Source organism: Oncorhynchus tshawytscha, linkage group LG05, assembly GCF_018296145.1.
Source record: "Oncorhynchus tshawytscha isolate Ot180627B linkage group LG05, Otsh_v2.0, whole genome shotgun sequence".
Classification (NCBI taxonomy): domain Eukaryota; kingdom Metazoa; phylum Chordata; class Actinopteri; order Salmoniformes; family Salmonidae; genus Oncorhynchus; species Oncorhynchus tshawytscha.
In genome coordinates, this window is record NC_056433.1 from 25,137,376 (window position 1) to 25,159,354 (window position 21,979).

The window sequence follows — 21,979 nt, forward strand, 5'->3', positions numbered from 1 at the left end:
TACCTCAGGCGAGCAAAACCTTGAGACTTACTTAATATTAGACATTGCACACCAGCAGTTATTGACAAATAGACACACACTCCTGCCAGAACACGGAGAAGCCAGCCAGCACTATATTATCCGTGTCGACGTTCAGCCAAGTCTCGGTGAAACATAAGATATTACAGTTGTTAATGTACCTTTGGTAGAATAGCCTTAATCGTAGATTGTCCAGTTTGTTTTCCAATGATTGCACCTTGGCCAATAATACAGAGGGTAGTGGTGGTTTACTTACTCGTCGGCGAATTCTTACAAGGCACCCCGCCCTCCTCTCCCTTTTTCTCTGTCTTTTCTTCACGCTGATGACAGGATTTGGGCCTTGTCTCGATTTGCAAATTTCACACATATATTATTTAGTATATGTAAAGACAACATTAAATTAAGAATAGTCTGATGGGTGACAATATTATCACTTGTGAATGATATATTATCACTTGAATGATGCCCAGCTTGTGTGCAGTAAGGCAACCTTTTTTTTGCAACATTTTCAAATCATAGTCGCACACCTCCTCCTGTAGCCTAGCCCATAGGCCTATATGTTTTGATAAGGTTTGTATAAAAGTGACCAAATCATTTCTTAAAATTAAGCACATTAATCTGCTTTACAACCGGTGTAGAGCCTAACTGGCATACATAGGCAGTGCGTGAGTTACAATAAGGGGAAGATAATTTTCACCATAAAAATGCACCTTTATAAATAATAAAGAATTACATTCATAATCTCATTTGCGGTTACTTTTGAGAATGGTATTTTCCAGCTAATTGATTGCATTTTGGAACATTCTCGCTTATAACCTACCACCATGTCCGTATTTCTATGCTTATAATGTGAAAAAATAGCCTAATAGTTTATCAAATTTTAAGCTAAATGTTCTGATCTATTGAATTAGCCTCATTACTTTTACATTTTTAGGGGGGGATCTATCGCATCCCACAACTGTCCCAGACTATGTTTGGAACATTTATTTCTTGCACAGAAGGACAAGTTGACCAATAGAATAAGTCAACTTTTGTACCCTAGGGGATAGTTGATTGACAGGCTAGTGCTTTTGCTGTTCGTTAGGCATACTCATCTTTTTGGCTGACGGAAAATAAATGTGGACATCTTCAATATTAACCTCTGGAATTCGATAAGAAGGACGCGCGCAGTTGCGTCTCCGATGTGTCTGTCTTCACTTGTAGCCTACTTCAGAGCTAAGATGTGAGAAGGGCCTGATCACCTGACTGGGATTGGCTAATAAAAATTGAGATATCTAAGAGAGCCATGTCAGTGAGAGGTGCTTCGGAGTAAGAGAAGGAATTCAAATTATTATATTCAGCCCAAGGGCACAATAGCCACTGGCCGTAAAAGGCATGACTTTCAAGTGCATTATCAAGTGCTTGTCAAATTGTGAATGAGAGGCAGATGAAGTGTGTACAGCATGCGCAAACAAAGCACTAATGTTGGGCGATTAGGCCTGGCTCGCATTCGGCATTCTAATTCATCCCAAAGGTGTTCGATGGGGTTGAGGTCAGGGCTCTGTGCAGGCCTGTCAAGTTCTTCCACACTGATCTCGACAAACCATTTCTGTATGGACCTCGCTTTGTGCACAGAGGAATTGTCATACTGAAAGAGAAAAGGGCCTTCTCCAAACTGTTGCCACAAAGTTGAAAGCACAAAATCAAATCAAATCAACATTTATTTGTCACATGCGCCTAATACAACAGGTGTAGACCTAACAGTGAAATGCTTACTTACATGCTTTAACCAACAGGGCAAGTTTTAAGTAAAAAAAAGGTTTAAGGTGAACAATAGATAAGTAAAGAAATGAAAACAACAGTAAAAAAGACAGTGACAAATAACAGTAGCTGACAGTAGCCTACAATCATCGAGAATGTCATTATATATTGTAACGTTAAGATTTCCCTTCACTGGAACTAACGGTTTTAACCCGGACCATGAAAAACAGCCCCAGACATCTATTCCTCCTCCACCAAAATGTACATTTGGCGCTATGCTTTCTCCTGGCATCCACCAACCCAGATTCATCTGTTGGACTACCAGATGGTGAAGCGTGATTCATCACTACAGAGAACGTGTTTCCTCTGCTCCAGAGTCCAATGGCGGCGAGCTTTACACCACTCCAGCCGACACTTGGCATTGCGCATGATGATCCATGGAAACCCATTTCATGAGTCTGTCGACGAACAGTTATTGTGCTGATGTCGCTTCCAAAGGCAGTTTGGAACTCGGTAGTGAATGTTGCAACCGAGAACAGACGATGTTTACACACTCTATGCTTCAGCACTCGGCGGTCTCCTTCTGTGCGGCCTACCACTTCGCGGCTGAGTCGTTATTGCTCCTATACATTTCCACTTCACAATAACAGAAAATTCAACAAACTGACTTGATAGAAAGGTAGCATTCTATGACAGTGCCACGTTGAAAGTCACTGAACTCTTCAGTAAGGACATTCTACTGCCAATGTTTGTCTATGGAGATTGCATGGCTGTGCGCTCAATTTTATACAGCTGTCAGCATACTTTTGAGTATATAGTATGTCCATTGTGCTGCACACAATTTAAACTTACTCTTGAATGATGCATGTCAAGATATACTAGAGATAAGGGTCTGTTGATATTGCAACAACACAACTCAAATGCCGGTTCACCAGTGTGAACAAAATCACAAACAGCTTTTCTTGTTCAAGCCCTAAAGAACTATTGTCTGCTAAAGATGCTAATCTGTTTGAATCTGCCAATATATTAGCAATCCAGTATCCAGACGACCTGTCCCCAGAGCTTCCTATACAGTCTCTCTCTTTCCATAACGTGTTGAGCCAGGCAACTAAGGAGGAGAGGCTCAATTAAAGATGATATAGAACTGCTGCATTTGAAGCAGCACTCCCTTCTACCCAGTTTCCCTGATGTTGCTACGGCAATCAAGCTGTTTCCCTGATGTTGCTACGGCAATCAAGCTGTTTCTACCATCCCTGTAACTGTCGCTTCTGCGGGGAGATCATTTTCTAAACTAAAACTCGTAAAGAACTACCATAGAAGCATTAGGTTCTCAGGTCTGATATGCAGTTTTGAACACCTGAGTAAGCTTCACTCATTGCATTTGCGCTGTCATAGCCTTGACCACGACATTTGTTCACTGATATCCCTCATACTTTTAATCAGTTTCTTTTTTCTTTTTCACTTTTTCTGTCACATTCCTGAACCACAAGAAACAAACACTTAGCTTCCTAGTACATATGTAAATTAAAAAGGTTTATGAATACATTTTTGGAGGGTTACTGTCAAAATTATTTATTAAATACAAAAAAATAGACTTCGATGACAGGCGCATGGGCTCCCAGATCTAGTGGGCCCCCCTGCCTTGTGGGGCCTGCGGTGGTGTCCGGTACACCAGTGATGTGTGTTATGGTCCCATGTGCCGTGTTGTAATTTGGATGTAATGTCCCAGGCATGTTAGTGCATTATATTGAGATGTGTAATTTCCAACAGTCAGGATGACACCCTCATTAAATTTACAATTGAACAGGTAAAACAGTATGCTTAGATATCCTATGCAGTAAAATATACATAGTCTTGACAGAAGTAGCCATAATGGTTATGGCTCTAGATTGCTTGATTCCGGTGTTTGAAAAAGGTAAAAGGCAAAATTCTCCACCCCCCCTCTATCCTCATGTCTTCGTGCCCCCTCTAAAATAATAGGTGCATGACGCCCCTGGTTACTATACTGTAAGCCTATACCTCCACAGCAAAACCCCCACACCGGCTCCACCACACCAGGGTCTGTTACAAAGATACGCCACATTTGTCCGACGTCTATCATTGTCTCTATGAATCATACCACCGCCATGGTTCCTTGTTAAACTCTCAGCGCCCGTTAATTAAGTCTGCGATAACTTTATGAAATTCAAAAGAGGGTCCGTGCTATTCAGACCTTGTTTAATTCCCTGCAGCACAGCAGACAATTACTACAGTATCACACCCTGAGTCAATGGAGTATTACTAGTATAGAAGAGCAGATTGCGTCACTCTGGACTGATTTCTACACATTGTTTCTACACCATTTCAGCTGCGCTCAGGGCTTTAAACAGCTGTATGGTACATGATGCCCCCTGTGTTACTAACTCAGTCATTCATGCCTTGTGAGTTATGCTGTCATGTTGCTACCCTTGACTAGGCAGTGGAATTATGCTTCAATAATCCCAGCCATTATAACTACACAAAAAATATATCCTCTGGATTGAACACGGTCGGCTGCACAGATAAAAAGGTCTCCTTTAGTCTGTGGATAAATGTTAAAACATTGCCTCTCATTTAGACGCAAACCGTGAAGAGGTATCTTTTTTCTGTTTTCTGTGTTGTCTATGAAATTAGGGCAAGGTGGGTGAGGGGGGGTACATAGCAACTGTATTAGCAGTTTCTTTCATGGGGAGATGTCAGATGAATGTGTCATGCTTGAAGGAAAACTTTAGCAGTTTTTTTTCTGTCCACGGTGTTCCTGTTACAGGCGCTACTGACTGCTTGGCCTAGTGTGTATGAACATGTGTATGAACATGTGATTTGTTGATGAAGATACGAGACGTTCATAGGAAACAAATGAAGTGCATAAAAATACAATTTCCTTATGCCAGTTTAGTAAGTGCTTTGGGGCTATACTCCAGTCTCAGTAATATGTTAGAGTAATACATGATCTTATTTCTAATTCTAAAATATATACACCTCTCCCGGTGTATATAAAGGACAGAGAGAGGCTATCCTCTTAGACTGTTAGACTCTGCCTGAATAGGCTGCCATTAGACCTGTGACTCACACACTCACAGTCTTGGGGAGAACGAGACAAACGCAAGCATGCACAAGCACACACAGCTTCCCCAACCTCCCTAGTCTTGCGGAAAAGAGCATCCTAAAACATCACTACCCCTCTGCAAAGCGAGACACCCCACACAATCACCACATCATCAAACATAATTTTTAGTATCACTAAATACAACCACAGCATTGTCTATGTCGAGAACAGTGATTTGTCTGATTTGTCCTCTTTGCTGAATCCATCATGACTTTGTTGCCAAATGACAACAGTTACTGTAGGATGGTGAAATAATGGATCATAGCAACAGTCATTATCATTAGGAATAAGATCATTAAACCAACTGCTCGATGCAAATTAATGTTCATTAACCTCTTACAGTAGCTGTAGGGGTAGACATAGACACAGTTACTGTGTAATGGTCTCAAAAATAGAGACAAATCCTTGAGTAATGGAATTCATTCTTGGCAGGGGAAGATGAAAATACCTTTGATGTTGGCGAAACAATGTGAGATTTCATTTGCTAAGTTTTCTCTTTTAGCCAAAGGTTTTTGCAATAATTGTTATTATTGTACAATATGAACGTATCAATGTGCGTTGCTATAGAATAGAACTGTATTTCAATTGCTACCACCTAATACATTTTCCTTTAGAGAGAAGCAGATGCCATTCCAGATTATAAACATGAAATATTCAAATGCATATTTTAAAGATGATTAAACTGCATCCTATTTTGATTCATTTGAATTTCTCACCTCACTGAGTTGTGATTAATTTCAGAAGCAATTCCCACTTCTCCTAGTCAGATAAGGACACTGCTGCTGTGTTATTCACAAGGCTTGGAGAGAGCTTCAAGTTCCTCAGCGTGCACATCCTTGAGGACTTGAAATGGTACATTCACACAGACAGTGCGGTGAAGAAGGCGCAACAGCACCTCTTTAACCTCAGTAGGCTGAAGAAATTTGGCTTGGCCACTAATATCTTCACAAACTTCTACAGATGCACCATTGAGAGCATCCTGTCGGGCTATATCATCGCCTGATATGGCAATTGCACCGTCCACAATCACAGGGCTCTCCAGAGGGTGGTGCGGTCAGCCTCACGCATCACCGGGGTCACGCTGCCTGCCCTCCAGGACATCTACAGAACCCGGTGTCACTGGAAGGCCAAGAAGATCATCAAGGACCTCAACCCCGCAACAATCTAGAAGGCGGAGAGAGACAGGTGCATCAAAGCTGCGACGAAGAGACTGAAAAACAGCTTCTATCTCCAGGCCATCAGACTGTTAAATAGTGACCACTAGCTGGCCTTTGCCCAGTACCCTGCCCTAAACCTTAGTGACTGTTACTAGACGGCTACCCCCCAGTACTCTACCCTGCACCTTAGAGACTGCTGCCCTACGTACAGTTGAAGTCGTAAGTTTACATACACCTTAGCCAAATACATTTAAACTCAGTTTTTCACATTTCCTGACATTTAATCATAGTAAAAAAATCCCTGTCTTAGGTCAGTTAGGATCAGCACTTTATTTTAAGAATGTGAAATGTCAGAATAATAGTAGAGAAAATGATTTAGTTCAGCTTTTATTTCTTTCATCACATTCCCAGTGGGTCAGTAGTTTACATACACTCAATTAGTACTTGGTAGCATGGCCTTTAAATTGTTTAACTTGGGTCAAACGTTTCGGGCAGCCTTCCACAAGCTTCCCATAATAAGTTGGGTGAATTTTGGCCCATTCCTCCTGACAGCGCTGGTGTAACTGAGTCAGGTTTTAGGCCTCCTTGCTCCACACACTTTTTCAGTTTTTTCTATAGGATTGAGGTCAGGGCTTTGTGCTGGCCACTCCAATTCCTTGACATTGTTGTCCTTAAGCCACTTTGCCACAACTTTGGAAGTATGCTTGGGGTCATTGTCCATTTGGAAGACCCATTTGTGACCAAGCTTTAACTTCCTGACTGATGTATTGAGATATATGCACATCATCATTTTTCCTCATGATGCCATCTATTTTGTGAAGTGCACCAGTCCCTTCTGCAGCAAAGCACCTGCACAACATGATGCTGCCACCCCGTGCTTCACGGTTGGGATGGTGTTCTTCGGCTTGCAAGTCCTCCCCCTTTTTTCTCCAAACATAACGATGGCCATTATGGCCAAACAGTTCTATTTTTGTTTCATCAGACCAGAGGACATTTCTCCAAAAAGTACAATGTCCCCATGTGCAGTTGCGAACCGTAGTCTGGCTTTTTTTTATGGCGGTTTTGGAGCAGTGGCTTCTTCCTTGGAACAGCGGCGGCCTTTCAGGTTATGTCGATATAGGACTTGTTTTACTGTGGATATAGATACTTTTGTACCTGTTTCCTCCAGCATCTTCACAAGGTCCTTTGCTGTTGTTCTGGGATTGATTTTTACTTTTCACACCAAAGTACGTTCATCTCTAGGAGACAGAACGCATCTCCTTCCTGAGTAGTTTGACGGCTGCGTGGTCCCATGGTGTTTATACTTGCATACTATTGTTTGTACAGATGAACGTTTGGAAATTGCTCCCAAGGATGAACCAGACTTGTGGAGGTCTACAATTGTTTTTCGGCGATCTTGGCTGATTTATTTTGATTGTCCCATGATGTCAAGAAAAGAGGCACTGAGTTTGAAGGCAGGCCTTGAAATACATCCACAGAAACACCTCCAATTGACTCAAATGATGTCAATTAGCCTATCAGAAGCTTCTTAAGCCATGACATCATTTTCTGGAATTTTCCAAGCTGTTTAAAGGCACAGTCAACTTAGTGTATGTAAACTTCTGGCCCAGTGAAATTGTGATACAGTGAATTATAAGTGAAATAATCTGTTTGTAAACAACTGTTAGAAAGATTACTTGTGTTATGCACAAAGTAGATGTCCTAACCGACTTGCCAAAACTATAGTTTGTTACCAACAAATTTGTGGAGTGGTTGAAAAACGAGTTTTAATGACTCCAACCTAAACGTATGTAAACTTCCGACTTCATCTGTACATAGTCATTGAACACTGGTCACTTTAATAATGTTTGCATATCATTTTACCCACTTGATAAGTATATACTGTATTCTAGTCATGGATCACCCTATATAACTACTGCTGTACACACCTTTTCTATTCATATACTGTTCATACTGTCTATACACACCATTATACGGTATATACACTGAGTGTACAAAGCATAAGAAACATTAGGAACCTTCCTAATATTGAGTTGCACCTAGGCCTGTTGCGGTGACCATATTACACCCACACTGGCAGTGATGAGTCATGACCACAGTAAAATTCCACTGTAATCTCCTTTTATGCACTCTGGACATGCTTTCGTAATACCCAACTTGCTAATGACCATCGGACCTAATGGCCTGGTACTCAGGGCTCTATTGTCCCTCCATCAGGTCCTAATGGCTTGGTACTCATGGCTCTATTGTCCCTCTAACCACTATGGCAGCAATGCAAATGCAATCAAAAATCACATAAAACACTTATCATCAAAACAGTTTGTGCTTTTAAAACTCACCTCACTGTGATTGATACAGTTCAGAATACAGGGTGAATCTGAGTGGAAAACATGGTTGTTGTTTCAAAGCCTAACACCACGAAATGGAGAGCACTTTCTAAGGTGATGATTCATTCAAAACACCCATATGCTTATGCATACTCATAGGCCTATATATGAGCCCAAGCTCGAAGAAATTAACTGAATTAAAATAAAGATTATGCCATTATACAATAATAAACCTACTGCATATTATATATGGCAGAAAAACTGATTTAAGGTGTCTTTGGTACATAATTGGTCTAGCCTATATAATTAAACTTATTCTGGTAATCACCTTTGATTGTGGACTGTATTACTATGCATACTGGATGGACTGGTTACCTTATGCTATGCTTCATTTTTATCAATGAGTATAGTAAAGAACATACACTGAGTCTACAAAACTTTAAGAACTCCTGCTCTTTCCATGACATAGACTGACCAGGTCAATCCAGGTGAAAGCTATGATCCCTTTTTGATGTCAGCTGTTAAATCCTCTTCAACCTGTGTAGATTAAGAGGATGAGACAGGTTAAAGAAGGATTTGTAAGCCTTGAAACAATTGAGACATGGATTGTGTATGTGTGCCATTAAGAGGGTGAATGGGCAAGACAAAAGATTGAAGTGCCTTTGAACGGGGTATGGGAGTAGCGCACCGGTTTGTGTCATGAAGTGCAATGCTGCAGGGTTTTTCACACTCAGCAGTTTCCTGTGTGCATGGTCCACCACCCAAAGGACATCTAGCCAACTTGACACAACTGCTGGAAGCATTAGAGTCAACATGGGCCAGCATCCTGGTGGAATGCTTTCGACACCTTGTAGAGTCCATGCCCCAACGAATTGAGGCTGTTCTAAGGGCAAAACGGGGGTTGGAACCGGTCCAGGGAACAAAACTGAAAACCGGGAACGAAAGTGACCCGTAATGTCCTGAACAGAACCTTTATTTTAAAGCATGGGAACCGGTTCATAGCGTTATTTTACTTTCCAGGTCATTTTCTAGTCTCACGAAAAAACACAACACAGAGCCTTTGCAAAGCTCACTCTGTCACTCAGAAATGGATTCCAGTGTCTGAAAATCTTTGCCAGTGTGTGTGCGTGGTTAGGCTACTTGCCACTCCCCCCTCAGCTCTGCACCAGAATGTCCAAAGCTATTCAAAGTTCCTCCATAGAGGCCGCTCCTCCTAGATACAATTCTGTGGACCTAATTCAGATAATGCATGTCATAACAAGATGCACAGTGCTTCAAACCTCCACCTCAACCCTCTCTCACACTCTCCCCACCCAAGATTTCTGTCGCATCTTGCGCCATAGGCTACACTTGTCTGTCCATCATGCATGTAAAGATCTAGTTTGCCTGTTCTATCCACACTGATTGGTTAAGTCATTAAATGTAAAAAAAAAACCTGTTGATTTCACAAGCTAAAAAAGGAACAGAAAGGAATTATATAAATGAGTACTTTTTTTTGGTTCGAAACCGGCTCAGAACTTTCTTTTCCTGGTTCGAACTGTGGAATGAATGAAAAAATGAAAAAAATAATAATAAGAAGAGGAATTTTCGTTCCAATCCCAGCCTGTTGGCAATTCAGTTGTTTGGACATGATTTAGGAAGAATCCCACCTGTCTATATACGGTCCCACAGTTGACAAGCAGGCCAGAATTCCGGAGTCGCCTCTTCACTGTTGAAGTTGAGACTGGTGTTTTGCGGGTACTATTTTATACAGCTGCCAGTTGAGTACTTGTGAGGCTTATGTTTCTCAAACTAGACACTCAATGCACTTGCTCAGTTGTGTACCGGGGCCTCCCACTCCTCTTTCTATTCTGGTTAGGGCCAGTTTGCGCTGTTCTGTGAAGGGAGTAGTACACAGCTTTGTACGAGATCTTCAGTTTCTTGGCAATTTCTCGCATGGAATAGCCATTTCTCAGAACAAGAATAGACTGATGAGTTTCAGAAGAAAGTTCTTTGTTTCTAACCATTTTGAGCCTGTAATCGACCCCACAAATGCTGATGCTCCAGATACTCAACTAGTCTAAAGAAGGCCATTTTTATTGCTTCTTTAATTAGCACAACAGTTTTCAGCTTTGCTAACATAATTGCAAAAGGCTTTTCTAATGATCAATTAGCCTTTTAAAATTATAAACTTGGATTAGCTAACACAACGTGTCATTGATACACAGGAGTGATGGTTGCTGATAACGGGCCTCTGTACGCCTATGTAGATATTCCATTAAAAGTCAGCCGTTTCCAGCTAAAGGAATCATTTACAACATTATCAATGTCTACACTGCATTTCTGATAAATGTTCTGTTATTTTAACGGAAAAAGTGCTTTTCTTTCAAAAACAAGGACATTTCTAAGTGACCCCAAACTTTTGGACGGTAGTGTAGTATATACAAAATACCAGTCAAAAGTTTGGACAAACCTACTCATTCAAGGGTTTTTCTTTATTTTTACTATTTTCTACATTGTAGAATAATAGTGATGACATCACAACTATGAAATAACGCATATGGAATAATGTAGTAACCAAAAAAGTGTTAAAAGAATCAAAACATATTTTATTCAAAGTAGCCACCATTTGCCTTGATGACAGCTTTGCACACTCTTGGGCTTCTCTCAACCAACTTCATGAGGAATTATTTTCCAACAATCTTTTCCAGTCTCTTGACAACAAGGTAGACACAATTCGAGCACGGGTTGCCTTCCAGAGAGACATTAGAGATTGCAACATTCTCTGTTTCGCGGAAACATGGCTCTCTCTGGATATGTTGTCGGAATCGGTTCAGCCACCGGGCTTCTCCATGCATCACGCCAACAGAGATAAACACCTCTCTGGGAAGAGGAAGGGCAGGGGTCTATGCTTTATGATTAACAACTCATAGGGCAATCATAACAACATACAGGAACTCTTGTCCTTCTGCTCACCCGACCTAGAATTCCTTACAATCAAATGCCGGCCATTTTACCGACCAAGGGAATTCTCGTCAGTTACAGTCACAGCTGTGTACATTCCCCCTCAAGCGAACACCTATAAGGCCCTAATGGAACTTCACTGGACTATGTAAACTGGAAACCATATATCCAGAGGCTGCATTTGTTGTAGCTGGGGATTTTAACAAAGCAAATTTGAGAACAAGGCTTCCTAAATTCTATCAGCATATTATTTGCACGACTCACAGGGATAATACTTTCGATCACTGCTACTCTAACTTCCGGATGCAGCTCTCTCCCGCCCTCCCTTCGGCAATTCCGACCACGACGCCATCTTGCTCGTTCCGTCTTATAGGCAGAAACTCAAACAGGATGTTCCAGTGGCGAGAACCATTCAATGCTGGTCAGACCAATCAGAAGCCATGCTTCAAGATTGTTTTGATCATGCGGACTGGAATATGTTCCGGTCAGCCTCTGAGAACAACATTGACCTATACACTGACTCGGTGAGTGTGTTTATTAAGAAGTGCATTGGAGATGTTGTACCCACTGTTACTATTAAAACCTACCCTAACCAGAAACCGTGGATGGATGGCGGCATTCACTGAATTTAAACATTGTAGTTATTCCCTCCGCAAGGCAATCATACAAGCAAAATTCCGGTACAAGGTGGACAAGGTGGAGTCGCAATTCAACGGCTCAGACACAAACGTATGTGGCAGGGTCTACAGGAAATCACGGACTACAAAAACAAAAACAGTCACATCACGGACACCGACTAAACACCTTCTTTGCCCACTTTGAGGATAGTACAGTGCCACCATTGCAGCTCGCTAATAAGGACTGCGTCCCCCCATCTCCTTCTCCGTGGCTGATGTGAGTAAAACATTTAAACTTGTTAACCCTCGCAAGGCTGCTGGCCCAGACGGCATCCCTAGCCATGTCCTCAGAGCATGCGCAGACCAGCTGGCTGGTGTGTTTACAGACATATTAAATTGACTCCCTATCCCGGTCTGTTGTCCACACATGCTTCATAATGACTACCAAATCAAATCAAATCAAATCAAATGTATTTATATAGCCCTTCGTACATCAGCTGATATCTCAAAGTGTTGTACAGAAACCCAGCCTAAAACCCCAAACAGCAAGCAATGCAGGTGTAGAAGCACGGTGGCTAGGAAAAACTCCCTAGAAAGGCCAAAACCTAGGAAGAAACCTAGAGAGGAACCAGGCTATGTGGGGTGGTCAGTCCTCTTCTGGCTGTGCCGGGTGGAGATTATAACAGAACATGGTCAAGATGTTCAAATGTTCATAAATGACCAGCATGGTCGTATAATAATAAGGCAGAACAGTTGAAACTGGAGCAGCAGCACGGTCAGATGGACTGGGGACAGCAAGGAGTCATCATGTCAGGTAGTCTTGGGGCATGGTCCTAGAGCTCAGGTCCTCCGAGAGAGAGAAAGAAAGAGAGAATTAGGAGAGCATATGTGGGGTGGCCAGTCCTCTTCTGGCTGTGCCGGGTGGAGGAACATGGCCACAAATGTTCATAAATAGATTCACACAGGACACAGCAGAATGGAGGACAGGAGAAGTACTCCAAATATAACAAACTGACCCTATCCCCCCGACACAAACTACTGCAGCATAAATACTGGAGGCTGAGACAGGAGGGGTCAGGAGACACTGTGGCCCCGTCCGAGGACACCCCCGGACAGGGCCAAACAGGAAGGATATAACCCCACCCACTTTACCATTGTTCCTGTACCCAAGAAGGCAAAAATAACTGAACGAAATGACTAACGCCCCGTAGCACTTACTTCTGTCATCATGAAGTGTTTTGAGAGACTAGTCAAGGATCATATCGCCAACACCTTACCCGGCCACCCTAGACCCACTTCAGTTTGCAAAGCGCCCCAACAGGTCTACAGATCAATCAACCTGTTTGCAATTACAGAGATCATACGTATCCTGTAGTTCTTGACCAGGTTTGCACACACTGCAGCAGGGATTTTGGACAACTCCTCCATACAGACCAATCTCAGATCCTTCAGGTTTCGGGGCTGTCGCTGGGCAATACGGACTTTCAGCTCCCTCCAAAGATTTTCTATTGGGTTCAGGTCTGGAGACTGGCTAGGCCACTCCAGGACCTTGAGATGCTTCTTACGGAGCCACTTCTTAGTTGCCCTGGCTGTGTGTTTCGGGTCGTTGTCATGCTGGAAGATCCAGGCACGACCCATCTTCAATGCTCTTACTGAGGGAAGGAGGTTGTTGGCCAAGATCTCGCGATACATGGCCCCATCCATACTCCCATCAATACGATGCAGTCATCCTGTCCCCTTTGCAGAAAAGCATCCCCAAAGAATGATATTTCCACGTCCATGCTTCATGGTTGGGATGATGTTCTTGGGGTTGTACTCATCCTTCTTCTTCCTCCAAACACGGCGAGTGGAGTTAAGACCAAAAAGTTCTATTTTTGTCTCATCAGACCACATGACCTTCTCCCATTCCTCCTCTGGATCATCCAGATGGTCATTGGCAAACTTCAGACGGGCCTGGACATGCGCTGGCTTGGGCAGGGGGACCTTGCGTGCGCTGCAGGATTTTAATCCATGACGGCGTAGTGTGTTACTAATGGTTTTCTTTGAGACTGTGGTCCCAGCTCTCTTCAGGTCATTGACCAGGTCCTGCCGTGTAGTTCTGGGCTGATCCCTCACCTTCCTCATGATCATTGATGCCCCACGAGGTGAGATCTTGCATGGAGCCCCAGACTGAGGGTGATTGACCGTCATCTTGAACTTCTTCAATTTTCTAATAATTGCGCCAACAGTTGTTGCCTCCTCACAAAGCTGCTTGCCTATTGTCCTATAGCGCATCCCAGCCTTGTGCAGCTCTACAATTTTATCCCTGATGTACTTACACAGCTCTCTGGTCTTGGCCATTGTGGAGAGGTTGGAGTCTGTTTGATCGAGTGTGTGGACAGGTGTCTTTTATATAGGTAATGAGTTCAAACAGGTGCAGTTAATACAGGTAATGAGTGGAGAACAGGAGGGCTTCTTAAAGAAAAACTAACAGGTCTGTGAGAGCCGGAATTCTTACTGGTTGGTAGGTGATCAAATACATGCAATAAAATGCAAATGAATTACTTAAAAATCATACAATGTGATTTTCTGGATTTTTGTTTTAGATTCCGTCTCTCACAGTTGAAGTGTACCTATGATAAAAAATACAGATCTCTACATGCTTTGTAAGTAGGAGAACCTGCAAAGTCGGCAGTGTATCAAATACTTGTTCTCCCCACTGAATATATGCGAAAGTATTCACCCCCTTTGGCATTTTTCTATTTTGTTGCCTTACAACCTGGAATTAAAATTATTTTTGGGGGGGGTTTGTATCATTTGATGTACACAACATGCCTACCTCTTGGAAGATGCAAAATATTTTGTATTGTGAAACAAACAAGAAATAAGTCAAAAAAACTTGAGCGTGGAAGTCTCTTGGAGTATGTCTCTATAAGCTTGGCACATCTAGCCACTTGGATTTTTGCCCATTATTCAAGGCAAAACTGCTCCAGCTCCTTCAAGTTGGATGGTTTCCGCTCGTGACCAGCAATCCTTAAGTCATACCACAGATTATCAATTGGATTGAGGTCTGGGCTTTGACTAGGCCATTCCTAGACATTTAAATGTTTCCCCTTAAACCACTCAACTGTTGCTTTAGCAATATGCTTAGGGTCATTGTCCTGCTGGATGGTAAACCTCTGTCCCAGTCTCAAATCTCAGGAAGACTGAAACAGATTTCCCTCAAGAATTTCCCTGTATTTAGCGTCATCCTTTATTCCTTCAATTCTGACCAGTTTCCCAGTCCCTGCTGATGAAAAACTTCCCCACAGCATGATCCTGCCAACACCATGCTTCACTGTGGGAATGGTGTTCTCAGGGTATTGAGAGGTGTTGGGTTTGCACCAGACATTACATTTTCCTTGATGGCCAAAAAGCTAATTTTGAGTCTCATCTGACCAGAGTACCTTCTTCCATATGTTTGAGGAGTCTCCCACATGACTTTTGGCGAACACCAAACATGTTTGCTTATTCTTTTCTTTAACTTCACTAGGGTAGGGGCAGCATTCGGAATTTTGGATGAAAAGCGTGCCCAAATTAAACTGCCTGCTACTCAGGCCCAGAAGATAGGATATGCATATAATTAGTAGATTTGGATAGAAAACACTATAGAGTTTCCAAAACTGTTAAAATAATGTCTGTGGGTATAACAGAACTGATATGGCAGGCGAAAGCCCGAGGAAAATCCAACCAGGAAGTAGTATTACTTTTAAAGGCTGTTTTTCCATTGAAAGCCTATCCACCATACAAAGACTTAGGACACAGTTCCCGAGCTCTGTGACTTCCTCTACATGTGGCCAGTCTTTAGGAATTGTTTCAGGCTTTTACTCTGAAAAATTAGGGAGATACACCATTTCAATCAGTGGCCAGTGGAAATTTCCATTCATCAGCCATGCTCCCAATCGGGAATGCGCCTTTCTTGTTTCTCCTTTCCTATTGACAAAGCTTTTGTCCAGTTGAAATATTATTGATTATGACAAAAACAAACGGAGGATTGATTTTAAACATCGTTTGACATGTTTCTACTAACTTTTATTGTACTTTTTAAAAACTTTTCGTCTGGACTTATTAGTGCACGCGCCTTAAGCATTCGGATTACTGGACAAAACGCGTGAACAAAAAGGAGGTATTTGGTCATAAAGAGGGGACATTATCAAAGAAATTAACATTTATTGTCTAACATGGAGACCTGGGAGTGCCACCAGATGAAGATCATCAACGGTAAGTGATTAATTTTAATGTTATTTCTGTCTTTTGTCACACTCTCCTTGGATGTATGGGTTTCTCTGGCTAGGTGCAGACCTAACATAATCGCAAAGTGTGCTTTCTCCGTAAAGCCTTTTTGAAATCTGACACAGCGGTTGCATTAAGGAGAAGTTTATCTTTATTCGTATGTTTAACACTTGTATCGGTGATCAATGTTTATGATGTGTATTTCTGTAATTTGATGTGGCTCTCTGCACTTTCACGGGATGTTTGTTTGAGACAATGCATTTCTGACCATAACGTGCCAGTGAAAACTGAGATTTTTGGATATAAATATGAACTTTATCGAACAAAACATACATGTGTAACATGAAGTCTTATGAGTGCCATCTGATGAAGATCATCAAAGGTTAGTGATTAATTTGATCTCTATTTCTGCTTTTTGTGACTCCTCTCTTTGGCTGGAAAAATGGCTGTATGGTTTTCTGTGACTAGGTGCTGACCTAACATAATCGCATGGTGTGCTTTTGCAGTAAAGCCTTTTTGAAATCGGACACTGTGGTTGGATTTACAATAAGATTATCTTTAAAATGGCGGATAATACTTGTATGTTTGAGGAATTTTAATTATGGGATTTCTGTTGTTTTGAATTTGGCGCCCTGCAATTTCACTGGCTGTTGTCGAGGTGGGACACTATACCAGAGGGGTTAAGCAATGGCTTTTTTCTGACCACTCTTCCATAAAGCCCAGTTCTGTGGAATGTACCACACGGCTTAAAGTGGTCCTATAGACAGATACTCCAATCTCCGCTGTGGAGCTTTACAGCTCCTTCAGTGTTATCTTTGGTCTCTTTGTTGCCTCTCTGATTAGTGCCCTCCTTGCCTGGTCTGTGAGTTTTGGTGGGCGGCCCTCTCTTTGCAGGTTTATTGTGGTGCCATATTCTTTCCATTATTTAAGAACGTATTTAATGATGTTCCGTGGGATGTTCAAAGTTTCTGATATTTTTTTATAACCCAACCCTGATCTGCACTTCTCCACAACTTTGTCCCTGACCTGTATGGAGAGCTCCTTGGTCTTCATGGTGCCACTTGCTTGTTGCAGACTCTGGAGCCTTTCAGAACAGGTGTATATATACTGAGATCATGTGACAAATCATGTGACACTTAGATTGCACACATGTGGACTTTATTTAACTAATTATGTGACTTCTGAAGGTAATTGGTTGCACCAGATGTTATTTAGGGTCGTTGTAGCAAAGGGGGTGAATACTTATGCACACACCGCTTTTCCGTTTTTTATTTCACCAATTTGGACTATTTTGTGTATGTCCATTACATGAAATCCAAATAAAAATCTATTTAAATTACAGGTTGTAATGCAACAAAATAGGAAAAACGCCAAGGGGGATGAATACTTTTGCAAGGCACTGTACATATATATTGAGTGTACTAAATATTAAGAACACCTTCCTAATATTAAGTTGCACCCCACCTCCCCTCCCTTTTTTCCCTCAGAACAACCTCTTTTGTCAGGGCATGGACTCTACAAAGTGTCGAAAGCATTACACAGCGATTCTGGCCCATGTTGACGCAACGCTTTCCACAGTTGTGTTAAGTTGGTTGGATGTCCTTTGGGTGGTGGACCATTCTTGACACAAAGGAAACTGTTGAGCATGAAAAACCCAGCAGCGTTGCAGTTCTTGACACAACCGCTGTATCTATTACCATACCCCATTCAAAGGTACTTAAATGTTTTGTCTTGCCCATTCACCCTCAGGTACGCAGACCCGCGAGCAACTGCGGCCCCTCATGATGAGTTCAGATTTGCGGCCCCTTCCCCTATCAAAGTTGACCATCCCTGCCTTAGGCCCTGCCCTCTCACACATTCCTACACACGGTCCTCCCGAAAAAGCCTTGAATAAGCATCATTTCACATGCAGTACGTATGTGTTTACTTTCAGTGTAGAAGGAAAATGATCAAATAATTCAGATCATTTTACAGACTGTTTTTAAAGGTATCTGTATTCATGAAGTAGTCAGTCACAACCTTGTGCGGAGTGCTGGGTCACTGGCATGGCCCAATCATTAATATTGAATGGTTGGCTCCTGAGGTTTTAGCTTCAAGGCAATGATAAGGTCATGAACCCTACATGAAGTACACCCCTCTGAGAGCTCTGATGGTGGGGACCCTCCAGGAGACATACAAACACGCACATATACAAACACTGATTCATGCAGACACATGCGCACGTGAACATGCACACACAGGAAGCAGGGAGAGGGTGTAGATGTGTTCCGTGTGGTGTTATTCGTATGGTAGACCTTCCATTTACAGTATTTCTTTAAATCACTTTGATATGTGAATCTTCTAAACTCAGCACAAAACTCCAAACTGATAACACCTTTAACACAGCCATTCAAAACCTTTCATTTTGCTTGTAGATATCATTCACCATACAAGCATTGGTCCAAAATATACGTTTACTGTGAAATACAATGAGTTGTAACGTATACGCAGGGAGTCAGGAAGCCGGTGCAGAAGGTGAGTTTAATAATAAAACGGTACAGAAGAACAAACATGAGAAGCATACTGAAGTGAGAGAAAACAACACTGCCTGATTACTGAGGCTGCTGAGGGCTAAATGAAGGGAGAGTAATCAGGGTGGTGATGAAGTCCAGGTGTGCTTAACGATGGGGAGCAGGTGTGTGCAATGGTTTTTGGCAGGCGTGTACATTGTGGGATGCCAGGACCGGTGGTTAGTAGACTGCCGACATCGAGCACTGGAGGGAGGGAGCAGGAGTAGGTGTGACATGAGTAATCTTTTATCCTGAAAAACTCCCGAGTCCTTAACAAATACAAGTATACCCATAACATGATGCAGCCACCACTATGCTTGAAAATATGGAGAGTGGTACACAGTAATGTGCTGTATTGGATTTTCCCCAAACATAACACTTGTATTCAGGACAAAAAGTGAATTGCTTTGTCACATTTTTGCAGTATTACTTTAGTGCCTTGTTGCAAACAGGATGTATGTTTTGGAATATTTGTATTCGGTACAGGGTTCTCTCTTTTCACTCTGCCAATTATGTTAGTATTGTGGAGTAACTAAACTCAGCAAAAAAAATAAACTTCCCTTTTTCAGGACCCTGTCTTTCAAAGATAATTCGTAAAAATCTTAATAACTTCACAGATCTTCAGTGTTTAAACCCTTCATTGTTTAAGGGTTTAAACACTGTTTCCCATGCTTGTTCAATGAACCATAAACAATTAATGAACATGCACCCGTGGAACGGTTGTTAAGACACTAACAGCTTACAGACGGTAAGCAATTAAGGTCACAGTTATGACAATTTAGGACACTAAAGAGGCCTTTCTACGGACTCTGAAAAACACCTAAAGAAAGATGCCCAGGGTCCCTGCTCATCTGCTTGAACGTGCCTTAGGCAGGCTGCAAGGAGGCATGAGGACTGCAGATGTGGCCAGGGCAATAAATTGTAATGTCTGTACTGTAAGACGCCTAAGACAGTTCTACAGGGAGACAGGATGGACAGCTGATGGTCCTCGCAGTGGCAGACCATGTGTAACAACACCTGCACAGGATCGGTAAATCCGAACATCACACCTGCGGGACAGGTACAGGATGGCAACAACAACTGCCCGAGTTACACCAGGTGGAGGGTCCGTCATGGTCTGGGGCGGTGTGTCACAGCATCATCGGACTGAGCTTGTTGTCATTGCATGCAATCTGAACGCTGTGCATTACAGGGAAGACATCCTCCTCCCTCATGTGGTAACCTTCCTGCAGGCTCATCCTGACATGACCCTTCAGCATGACAATGCCACCAGCCATACTGCTCATTCGCGAATAGCCCGGATCTCAATCCCATTGAGCACATCTGGGACATGTTGGATCGGAGGGTGAGGGCTAAGGCCATTCCCCCCAGAAATGTTGGGATCTTGCAGGTGCCTTGGTGGAAGAGTGGGTTAACATCTCACAGCAAGATCTGGCAAATGTGGTGCAGTCCATGAGGAGGAGATGCACTGCAGTACTTAATGCAGCTGGTGGCCACACCAGATACTGACAGAAACTTTTGATTTTTGTTCAGTTTATTTCTCAGTTGTTGAATCTTGTCATGTTCATACAAATATTTACACATGTTAAATTTGCTGAAAATAAACACAGTTGACAGTGAGAGGACGTTTCTTTTTTTGCTGAGTTTACAATGTTGGTTATCCGTCCTTAGTTTTCTCCTATCAAAGCCATTAATCGCTGTAACTGTTTGAAAGTCACCATTGGCCTCATGGTGAAATCCCTGAGAGGTTTCCCTTCTCTGCTGGAACTTAGTTAGGGAGGACGCATGTATCTTTGTAGTTACTTGTAGTTATTGGTGTATTGATAACACCATCCAAAGTTTAATAGCTTTAATTAATAACTTCACCATGCTCAAATGTCTGCTTTAAAAAACTATCTACCAATAGGTGCCCTTCTTTGCAAGGCATTGAAAAACCTCCCTGGTCTTTGTGGTTGAATCTGTGTTTGAAATTCACTGCTTGACTGAGGGACCTTACAGATCATTTTATGTGTGGGGTACAGAGATGAGGTAGTCATTAAAAATCATGTTAAACGTTATTATTGCACACAGAGTGAGTCCATGCAACGTATTAGAAGGGCATATATTTATTCATCACTGCCACAGTTGTTATTATGTATATAAAGGAAAGGGAAGGGAAAGGGGGATACCTAGTCAGTTGTACAACTGAATGCATTCAACTGAAATGTGTCTTCCGCATTTAACACTATTTCTATTTCTATTGTTGTCTTTATAACGTTTTCATATTTTGTTTCTCACGTTTCTCCTGCGTGTTGGAGCTCGGCGCCTAAGATGTTCACTGTACCCTGCAATCACACCTGCAACCCTGTACATGTGAGTGTTAAACAGTAACAGTAGTAAAGCCTACCTCAGCAACTTTATTTAGGATGTTTACTGTATAGGGGATGCATTTCATTCTTGTTTTGGACTTTCTCGATTATTTGCGTATTGGTGTTGTATTGATATTGTATTACTGCACTGTATGAGTTAGAAACACAAGCATTTCGCTGCACCTGCTGTAACATTTTCTAATCTGTGTATGCGACCAATAAACGTTGATTTGATTTGTTACATACAGTACATCCCTGATCTTGTCAAAATCATCATCACCGCAGTACATTTGACTATGTATATCGTACTTTTTGTGTTTCTAATTTGCAGTCATACGGTTTCGTTATGTAGTTCTCAGAATCTGTAATAGACAAGCCAGTTCACATGTAAAATCTTTAGGTTCACCAAAAGTTTAAGCAACAATCAATGAATATCATTCGGATTATGTAATAGTAAAAACATCTTATAAAATAAATAAATAAGAGCATTGTATCAAAAGTAATGTGAGAATTGCATTGTGAATGGCAATTACTTCATATGAACATGTATTGCAATATGAAACATGTATTTCTAGATTAAACACTCAGTGGTGTTGTGGTGACTGGAAAAGTGGCTGTATAAGGCACCCTGTGTGAAAAATTATATGAGAAACAGTGACATACTGTTGGCCTAAATGGCCTAAATGGCCTAAAATGATAAATCCTGCATTGGTCTTTCACCGTCAGGCCTACCCAAGCTGTACTGTGCAAGCAGGCTAATAGTAGGCTTACTATTGAAACAGACAAATGAGGATGTCAACTGAAAATTGTAAGGAGCCCCTTGATAGTCACACAGCTGAAACGCAGCATGACAATCTTACCATAACGATTCCCATAGCTGACTGTACAGTATGTGTTATCTCCTG